This window comes from Durio zibethinus, chromosome 8 (assembly GCF_047325235.1).
Source record: "Durio zibethinus cultivar Kanyao isolate XHJ-2024 chromosome 8, ASM4732523v1, whole genome shotgun sequence".
Taxonomy (NCBI): Eukaryota; Viridiplantae; Streptophyta; class Magnoliopsida; order Malvales; family Malvaceae; genus Durio; species Durio zibethinus.
The window spans coordinates 41,185-50,829 of record NC_143169.1 but is presented as its reverse complement, the minus strand read 5'-3'; the positions used below and the strand labels follow the sequence as shown (position 1 = coordinate 50,829).

The 9,645-nt window shown below is 29.9% G+C and overlaps 1 pseudogene across 1 annotated transcript; it reads right to left on the bottom strand.

Moving 5' to 3' along the window:
* Nucleotides 1–3,502: 3,502 nt before the first annotated feature.
* On the bottom strand, nucleotides 3,503–8,106 carry LOC149516943 (protein NRT1/ PTR FAMILY 7.2-like; annotated as a pseudogene). Its single transcript, XR_016344218.1, has 5 exons — nucleotides 7,872–8,106; nucleotides 6,266–6,389; nucleotides 5,568–5,785; nucleotides 4,899–5,460; nucleotides 3,503–4,745 (listed from the first exon to the last, which is right to left on the bottom strand). The product of XR_016344218.1 is annotated as a protein NRT1/ PTR FAMILY 7.2-like (transcript).
* Between the last annotated feature and the right edge of the window lie 1,539 nt (nucleotides 8,107–9,645).

The following is a 9,645-nucleotide window of genomic DNA, read 5'->3' as shown; positions in this document are numbered from 1 at the left end:
ATAAATTGGTTTTCAAAATTTTCAAACATGTTTTACTTTTATACAAAAAAAAAAAAAAGGATCAATTAGTCTAATAATAGGATCGATTGGTTTTTTGAAGTTTTAAAGCAATTTTTGCTTCTGTTTGAAAAACAATCAATCCATATAAAGGAGGGGATTGATGGGATCATAAAACCCTTGAACCAATTGATTGGTCAGATGAGGGGATCGATTAGCTTTTATAAAACTTACACGAAAAATATAGTTTGAACAAAAATGGATCGATTGTGTGTTTGAGGGGATCAATCCCTTTCGTGTATTTTTGGTCAAAAATGTTTTTAAACCATGGAGAAAGATTGTTTTTGTTCCCAAACAAACTTAATAAAAGACTAGAAAAATATTTAAATTAAGTTCAAGACAATTTTAATTTAATTTTAGCAAATTTTTGTTTTGTGATTTCAAAATACTTTATTAATTCAAGGCTAACATATTGAGATAATCATAATAATTGGAATTTATTCGGTAAATTGATTTAATTTTTAAATATTTTACTTATTAATTTTTGAATTATTAACAAATTAATATTATTTTATATCGTATAAGTTTGTATAAACTAAAATAATTATTTTATGACAAAACAAAAAGTTATAATTATTTGAAATAAATAATTATTTAAATGATCATAAGTATTTGAACTTGTTTAGTAAACGTAGTTATCTTTTAAATATTATACTTATTAAATTTTAAATTATTAATAAATTAATATTTTTTTATATCGAGTAATATTGTATGAATAACAATAATTGTTTTATGATAAAACAAAAACTCATAATTATTTGAAATAGATAATTATTCAACTATTTATAATTTTTTTAAATTTGCTCATTAAATAGATTTATCTTTTAAATCTTTAGCTTATTAATTTTAGTAATATTGATAAATTAATATATTTTATTACGAATAAACTTGTATAAAGAGAAACAATAATTTTATGATAAAATAAAATGTAATAATTATTTCAAATAGATAATTGATCAAATATTCTTAACTATTTGTACTTATTCGGTAAATAAATATATTTTTTAAATATTTTATTTATTAATTTCAAAATATTAACAAATTAATATTATTTTATTATGAATAAGGTTGTATGAGCAAAAATAATTATTTTATGATAAAACAAAATATTATAATTATTTGAAATAGATAATTATTCAAATAATCATAACTATTTGAATTTGTTCGATAAATAAATTTATTTTTTAAATCTTTTATTTATTTCTTTGAAAATATTAATAAATTAATATTATTTTATTCAAATTAAGCTTGTATAAATAGATATAATTATTTATGATGAAACAAAAATTAATAATTATTTGAAATAGATAACTATTCAAATAATCATAACTGTTTGAACTTCCTCTTTAAATGAATTTATCTTTTAAATTTTTTACTTATTAATTTTTAAAATATTATTATTAATATTATTTTATTTTAAATAAATTTGTATGAATAAAAACAACTATTTTATAATAATACAAAAAATCATAATTATTTGAAATGAATATTTATTTAAATAATTATAATTATTTGAATTTATTTGAGATATAAATATATCTTGTAAATATATTACTTATTAATTTTTAAAATATTAATAAATTAATATTATTTTATTCTAAATAAATTTATATGAACATAAATAATTATTTTATAATAAAATAAAAAATAATAATTATTTAAAAAATAATTATTCGAATAATCATAATTTTTTAGATTTATATTTGAATTTATTTGATAAATGATTTATCTTTTAAACCTTATTCGCTTTCTCATACTCGTAATTGAATTAATACCCATGCCTAATTCAAAACAATAAGTATTAGAATGTGATTAAATTGATTAAAAAGATAAACCAAAATAATGCTTTTGTAGAGATGAACATCGGCGCCGAAGATGTCATGACGGGACTCAAGAGGCCAATTGTAGTAATTGAAGAGGGCTCTCTTGAAAAAGAAGTCGACGTAGTTGGACCGTAGAATGTTAGAGAGCCAAGCCTCAACGTCGGCGATAACATCATCGTTTTTGAGAGGAGAGAAGAAAGGGAGAGGTTCAACACTTTGAAGCAGGTAAAAGAGCTCGAGCCTCGATGTTCGATATTCATTCCAGGAATTGAGTCTGGACTGGCTTCAAGCCTGCTAGCGCTGCCTTCGTCATGTTGTCTCTTCTTTCTGTTCGGCTATCGCGTCTCCGTCAGTGAGAGATTCTTTTACAGAGCGAATTAGGGTTTGCCTACGGTTTGTATATGCGACAGGGAAGGGATTTATAAGAAAGAGGGGAAGGTGTCGGAGGCGACAGACTAGAGTGGTCGCTTGAGACAAGAGTGGCAGGCGCCGGCGAGAGGCACAGAGAAAATATGAGAGAGAGAAAATGAGAATAGGGGTTAGGGTTCTTCAAAACATTTCACAACTTTGAAGCAGATACACTAAATGAACATATATTTCTTTTATTTAAATTATATTACATAATTATATTATAGTAAAAGATTAATATTTATTATACATTATTTGTAATAATTAAATAATAAATATTTATTTTAATAAATTAATTAATTATTTTATAATAAATAAATAAAATTTTTTAACAATGTGATTTGATGATATGATTTAAATAAAAATATATATATCGATATGTCATAAATATTTTATATAATTTTTTTAATATATATTTTTTAATAATTAATTCTTTTACCAACATTTATTATCAATGAAAATTTTCGTTGTAAATTTTTTGTGCCAATATTTTTTATTCTCTTCAAATATTTGTCAATAGATTACCAACGAATTATTATTCATCGAAAATTTTTATTGATAATTTATCTATAATAATAATGATAATTATTTATTTTTTTTAATAAATGTAGGTAAACCGTTGATAATTATTAATAAAAAAATTTGGTCGACAAAATTTAGTCTCTAATAAAAATAATTTTGATAGTGTTCTACATTTATTTTTCTATCTTTTACCCAGTAAACACATCTTAAAGAAATAAACGAATAAATGTCCTGGGAAGGAAATAAAAGTTAGAAATTCCTCTGAATTAAGTTATATGAATAATTGAATATGATTGTTGCTGAATATGTACATATGTGGAGTTGTTGCTAAAATAGTAAAGGTTGCAATTAGAGACGATAAATCTACCCGAATTCATCGATCATCAGTTTTGGTTTGATCCAATCCTATAATTTTTTTTAAAAAAAATTAAATTTCAAATTAAATCAAAATTTTCTTTTAAAGTTGACATTAAATCAAAAAAAGGATTCAAGTAAATCTGCTCCAACCGATTTTATTAATTTAATAAACTTATTATATTTAAATATAATTAAAATATAATTTATATTAAAAAATTTTATAAATATTATATTAAATTAAAATTATTAAATTAATTTTTAATCAAATTAATTACAATTTTATAAATATACAAATCGAATTAAAATCGAATATAAATTTTACGAAATTGGGTCGAATGAAAACCCGTTCATCACCTCTGATTGCAACTTATCAGATTCACGAACTTGTCTTTAATTTAGAATAATAAAATTGCTCAGCTCGACACACAAATGAAAAATGCCATTCCAATCCCATGTCATTAATTTTTCTCAGTTTCATCGCAGAACCAACTATATCTTTTCTTAGTTTCTTCACACTCCGTACTCTATACAAGAATTCTTTCTTTTGCGTTTTATTTAGATCCCATCACAAGTGAATCCCATGGCATTGATCTCCAAAACATGCCACTGCCACTATGCCACTATGTTGGTGCCAACACCTTTGACATTTGACCATACTGACTGATACACCTTAAACTCTAAGCTCTCCTGCAGCTGCTGCTGCTGCTGCCTGACCACCATCAATGGTATTATGATCTTCTCTACTCCTTCCTTTAAACTTAATATATTTATACATCTTGGTGCATATTATGTAGACCACAAGATCAGCCGTTGTCAAAGCTGCTAACAGGAAATAAAATCGGTCCATATGACCTCTGTTAAGGTTTTCTGGGATCCATCCAGGCATATCATCTCTTGTTGATATTTTCATTACAATTATCACAAGCAAGCTACTCACGTAATTTCCCAGTGATATAGATGCCATGCAAAGTGCACTTCCAAAGCTCTTTAACCCATCTGGTGCTTGCCCGTTAAGAACTCTAATTGACCAACATACATGAATACCTCCGATGCTCCTATAAGCACATACTGAGGAATTTGCCAGAATATGTCAAAGAGCTCGCATTTTCACAGCTCGGGCAGTCTTTGTTTGCGTGCTTTAACCTGAAAAGCTCTACAAGTCCTGCTGACACCATTGCCAGTATAGCTATAAAAAGCCCAATCCCCATTCTCTGGAGCTCAGTGAGGCCCTTTGGTTTTGTCTTTATTCTTGAAACAATAGGGTCAAGAAGTCGCCTATAAATGAAAATGAATATTGCCACACCGAGTATGTCAAAGCTAGACATGCTCGCCGCCGGGATGCGGAAGTTTGAAATGGTAGTCTTCATGGCAGCTCCTTGTTCTACAAAGAGTGATGCCATTTGAGCGAAAGCCACTGAGTAGAGTATGGTGCATAACCAGATTGGGAGGAGTCTCACTATGCATTTGACTTCTTCAACTTGTGTTACTGTGCAGAGACGCCATTGATTGCGATCATCGATATTTTTCTCCTGCTTAGCATATTCAGTGGGTGTCATGATTGCTGCTCTATCCAAAAACCTGAAAACATGAATATGAACCTGTTGTTAATAAAGTTGTCTTGACGGTCAAGTTGATATAATTAGCCTTTCAGTTAGAAATTTTTGTCAAGTATTTTTTAATTAGAAAGTACATGAACAATTTTTGAATTAAAAAGAAAGCACAGGAACCTACCTGAAACCTTCTGTGTGGAGTATCTTTCTAGCCCCATTCATGGCAGATTCCATTTTGTCTAGTTCAAACAAATGCTCTCCTCCTGGCGTCATCTCAACCTTCCATTTTCTTGTTGCAGCAACCAATACTTGGCAAAACCTCGAGAGAGGGTTGCCCTTGGGTTTGAAGTGCCTATACCTGGGTGTCCCAATCAGATACAGGACTAATGCCATAAAGGCACAGCCAGTGGATGCCCAAAATCCAAGTGTCCACATGCCCTGATCTTCAAAGTAGCCCAATATAGTGTTTGAAAAGAGTGATCCAAGATTCAAAGCCAAGTAGAAGTAGCTGAAGAAGGCTATTTTTGAGTGCCTTTCTTTAGGGTCTTCCTCGTCAAACTGATCAGACCCAAATGTGGCGATGTTAGGCTGGTAACCTCCGTTTCCCAGGCCTACGAGGTATATGGCAAGGAGAAGAACAGGATATGGAAAGCGGAGTGAGATCCACATGGAGTGTCTTCATCACCGCAGCCGCTAGGCTTGAGTAAGAATGCAGAGGATGAAATTGATAACAACACCAAACCCTGTGTTAAAACAAACTGGCATTAGAATTCTCAACTACTGTATGGATAAAAAAAAAGGACTATATGTATGTACATGAGAAAGCTGAGTGGAGTTGTTTGTAACTTACAACAACAAAGACAGCCTGGAATATGGCACAAGTCTTGTACCTTCCCCAGTAAGAATCACTAAGAAAGGCACCAAGCAGAGAGAAAATGTAAACTGTCCCAGTCCATTTGCTAACGTTGTTGGCAGCATCTGCGTTGTCCTGGCCCAACACCCTCGTTAAGAATAATACTAGGTTGACCCCAACTCCAAAGAATGCCAATGTTGCCAGCCCTTGGTTAACTGATGAAAGAGTTTGAATTGAATGAATTGTATTTTAAAGTAACGATTGTTGGTTAGAGATTTCATCTACTGTGACTGTGATAAGAAGAAAAAGGAATCTTGGATAATAGACATTCAAAAAAAGAAAAAAAGGATAGGATAGGATGGGAGGGGAGCAGAGCAGAAGCTACCAGCGCAAATACCGTGTTCAAGTGTAATTTGTTTACTGTCCAGCAGAATTAAAAATGCGATTTGCATGCAATGCAAGAAACCTTTTTGCACAATTTTTTCCCCGTGTAGGCACAAAATATGTATATATAGCTTGCTAACGCATATAAGCCAGATGCTATGAGTGTGTTCTCAAAACTCTTCCAGAATTATATTATATAAAAATTTAATGCCGAGTTAATACTATTTTGAAGAATTCTAAAAACATAACCCGTTCGGTCCATACATGCATGTACCTGCTTTAAGTATTGCAGTGTAAGCATGAAGATTTACCTAGCAGTAGAATTCCAGTAATCCAAGTTCCAGTTCTGCCTCGAATAGCAGGATGACCATGTCGATCCACAGCTCCATCTAAGGTGTATACTTCTTCCTCCCTTACAATCTTTTTAGTACTCACCTGATAGTTTCAACAAATACAGCTTAACAATTAACTACCTAAAATTTTGTATAATCGTCAAATTAAAGAGGATATATATAGAAAAGAATGACTGAATAAATTAATTTAAAACAAAACTAGCTAGGCATCTTTTCGACGAGTAGAGAACATCAATTCACTGTATTTGCATATATATTGCTACAGTGTCGGAATGTAAACAAGCAATGTTCCTAAGGCAAAAGCAACATTTAATTATTTCTTATTTTAGTAATTAAAATGAAGATAACGTTATATTATCTGAAAATCAAACAATTCAAACACTCACACTAATTATAGAAAAATTAAATGATAACAAATCTTCTTACCAGTTTTCAAGCACTTTAACATCCCTCATTAAGATAAATTACTAATTTAATGCGCTTCAATTAATCACAATTTATCACATATAAAATATTTAAAATCTTTTTGTTAAATGTTTATTTATTTACTTATATGGAGTCACCAGTTGCAATCTATAATATATAATATAAGTAATAAACTTTCCCTACAATACTCCAAAATCTAACAAAAACAATTGTTCTAAATAGAGACAAACGCGAAGGTTTGTTCTTCATCTGCGCCGATCCACGGAAGAACAAAATACATACAAGAATTACTAATTATTAATTAACTAATTAATGAAATTCCAACACCACGGTATATTTGAATCATTACTTGTTAAAAGGAAACAAAAAAAAAAATGGTAGGAAAACCACCGACTTTTTTGGTCGAGATAAAAAATTTCATTTTAGTGCACTCTACCTTTCAGACCCTATTGTCTGTTTAATTATCTTCTTTAATTTTTCTGACAAAGGTAAAGATGATATCTCCAACTAGAGGCTATAGGTAAATCTTGCATATTGTTATGATCACATAGTAATAGTACACAAAAAATAAATATTTTGACGCTTTGATTTCTTTCATTTGTTGTCTCCGACCCTGACCTTAGAATGAAAATAACAAAATATATATGCATTATGCAATGCAATAGAAGTAAGGAAAGGTCAAAATGGGAAAGCAAATCCCAAGGCAGAAAATTGTTTTTATACTTGCACGGCTAGACTGGCCAGGGTTAAAGTCTTGAAACTAAAGGTTCCGAAAGTGCTGGATTAGCGATTCTCAGCAGACGCCCTGCAAACTCTTTGAAAGGGAACACTCAGAAAACATGATCATCAACCTGATTATTTGGTCTTTCCAAGAAAAAGTGAATGTCGGGTGACAAAAAGCCTCCCAAATATGTGCGAGATCCAATATGGACTATGGAGATTTTTCCGGCATCAACATGTTATTTGTACCCAGAAGAAAATTACTTCAACACAGAAATATTTTACTAATTCAAACAGACGACCACATTTCATACTATAATATTGGCAGAAGCTCCCTCATGAAGTAAAGGCCGGGTCATCTGCTTTTATAAATATATAGCTAGCTTGTTGATACTGGCAGAAAGAAAAAATCACCAACCTCTTTGCGGATGTTATTTAGACAAGCCATAATGGGTGCAATATCGCAGAAACTAGTATTAACTATCTCACAATAGTTAAGAACAAAAGCCTGGGAGAAGAGAGTAGAGTAGAAGACCAGACAAGAAAAGACTAGGGGGAGAACTGTTTGAAGGCAGTGCGTCTTGCTGTGACGGGCTGCGGTATATATAGAAGATGGGAGCATTTAACGGACGGCTGACATTTCATGATGTGAACAACAATGCAGGCCTACGTGTATAGGGGGAAATTAGGAAATGAAAAGCAAAGCAAAAAGCTTTGGGAAGCAACAGGCTTGAATCTTGATCTTAGATGGAGGCAAAAGAAAAGATAAAAGAAGCGTGATATTGTTGCATACAGTGATGAGTTGGCCACCAGCTTCACATCATCACATTCAACAATTACTAACATCAAATCCCTTTTTGACGTAGAGGGTGCTGGCTCTTACCGAGCTGTCTTGATATTGACTTGTTTGGTATTGATACGAGGAAGAATTAATTTATGTTGCGTAAAGTTAAGAAAATTTTACATATTTTTTTAATCATTAATTTTAATAAATTTAAAGATAAGAATAAACTATTTTTTTATTTTACTTTTCTCTCTCATTATTTAGATTTATTCAAATCAATAGATAAAAAAATATGTAAAACTTTTTTAATTTTACACCGTATAAATTAATCATTCCTATATATATATATTTTAATAGATATATTTTTTAATAGATATATATTTTTAATATATGTAAGAGGAATGAACGTAAAACTAAAAGGATATTTTATATGTTTTAACTTTTAATTTTAATTGATCTAAGATATGAGAGAAACAAGTAAAAATAAAAAAAAATGGTATTAATTTTAGCTTTTCAATCTATTGAAATTAATGATTAAAATGTGTAAAACTAAAAAAGTTTTACACTATATATCCCTTTATATATATATATATATATCTTGGATCTATTGAAATCAATGATTAAAAATGTGTAAAACTAAAAAAGTTTTTACACTATGTATCCCTTTTCATATATATATATATATAAATATATATGTATATTTGGTCAAAAAAAGTTTAGGGGATGAAAGGCTTGTCCAATCTAATATCAATGCAAACTATAAACCTAAGAGAAGACTTATATTGGATTTACAGATTGCCCCCTAATGAAGAATTGGAGATTGTTAGTAATGAAAAATCGAATCTAAATTTTATAAACAAAGTATTGGATCTTAATTATTAATTCAACCAACATTAAATTTTTGTCTATTGTATAAATGATTTATAGTTTGATTATGCTTCCGTTTGCTTAAATATTTAATTGATTTCGGGCTTTTGGTGCCTAACAATTGGTGTTAGAGTCATGTTCAAAATAGATGTGAATGTGCTGACTAACAACTGGTATCAAAGTCATATTAGAAGCAGCTGTAGATAAGATACTAACAACTGGTATTAGAGCAGAGGTTCAAGATATAAGAAGAGTCAAGCTTAAAATAGCACAATTGAAGGAGTGAGTTTGAGTTCATATTTTGAAAGCTGATTTTGTGTAAAATGTGAAAAAAGACTAGAGAATATTATTGCGAGACTTTGGTGTTAGAGTTACGTTCAAAATAGATGTGAATGTGCTGACTAACAACTGGTATCAATGTCATATTAGAAGCAGCTATAGATAGAATACTAACAACTGGTATTAGAGTAGAAGTTCAAGATATAAGAAGAGTTAAGCTTAAAGGAGCACAATGCAAAGAAAGAGTTTGAGTTCGTATTTT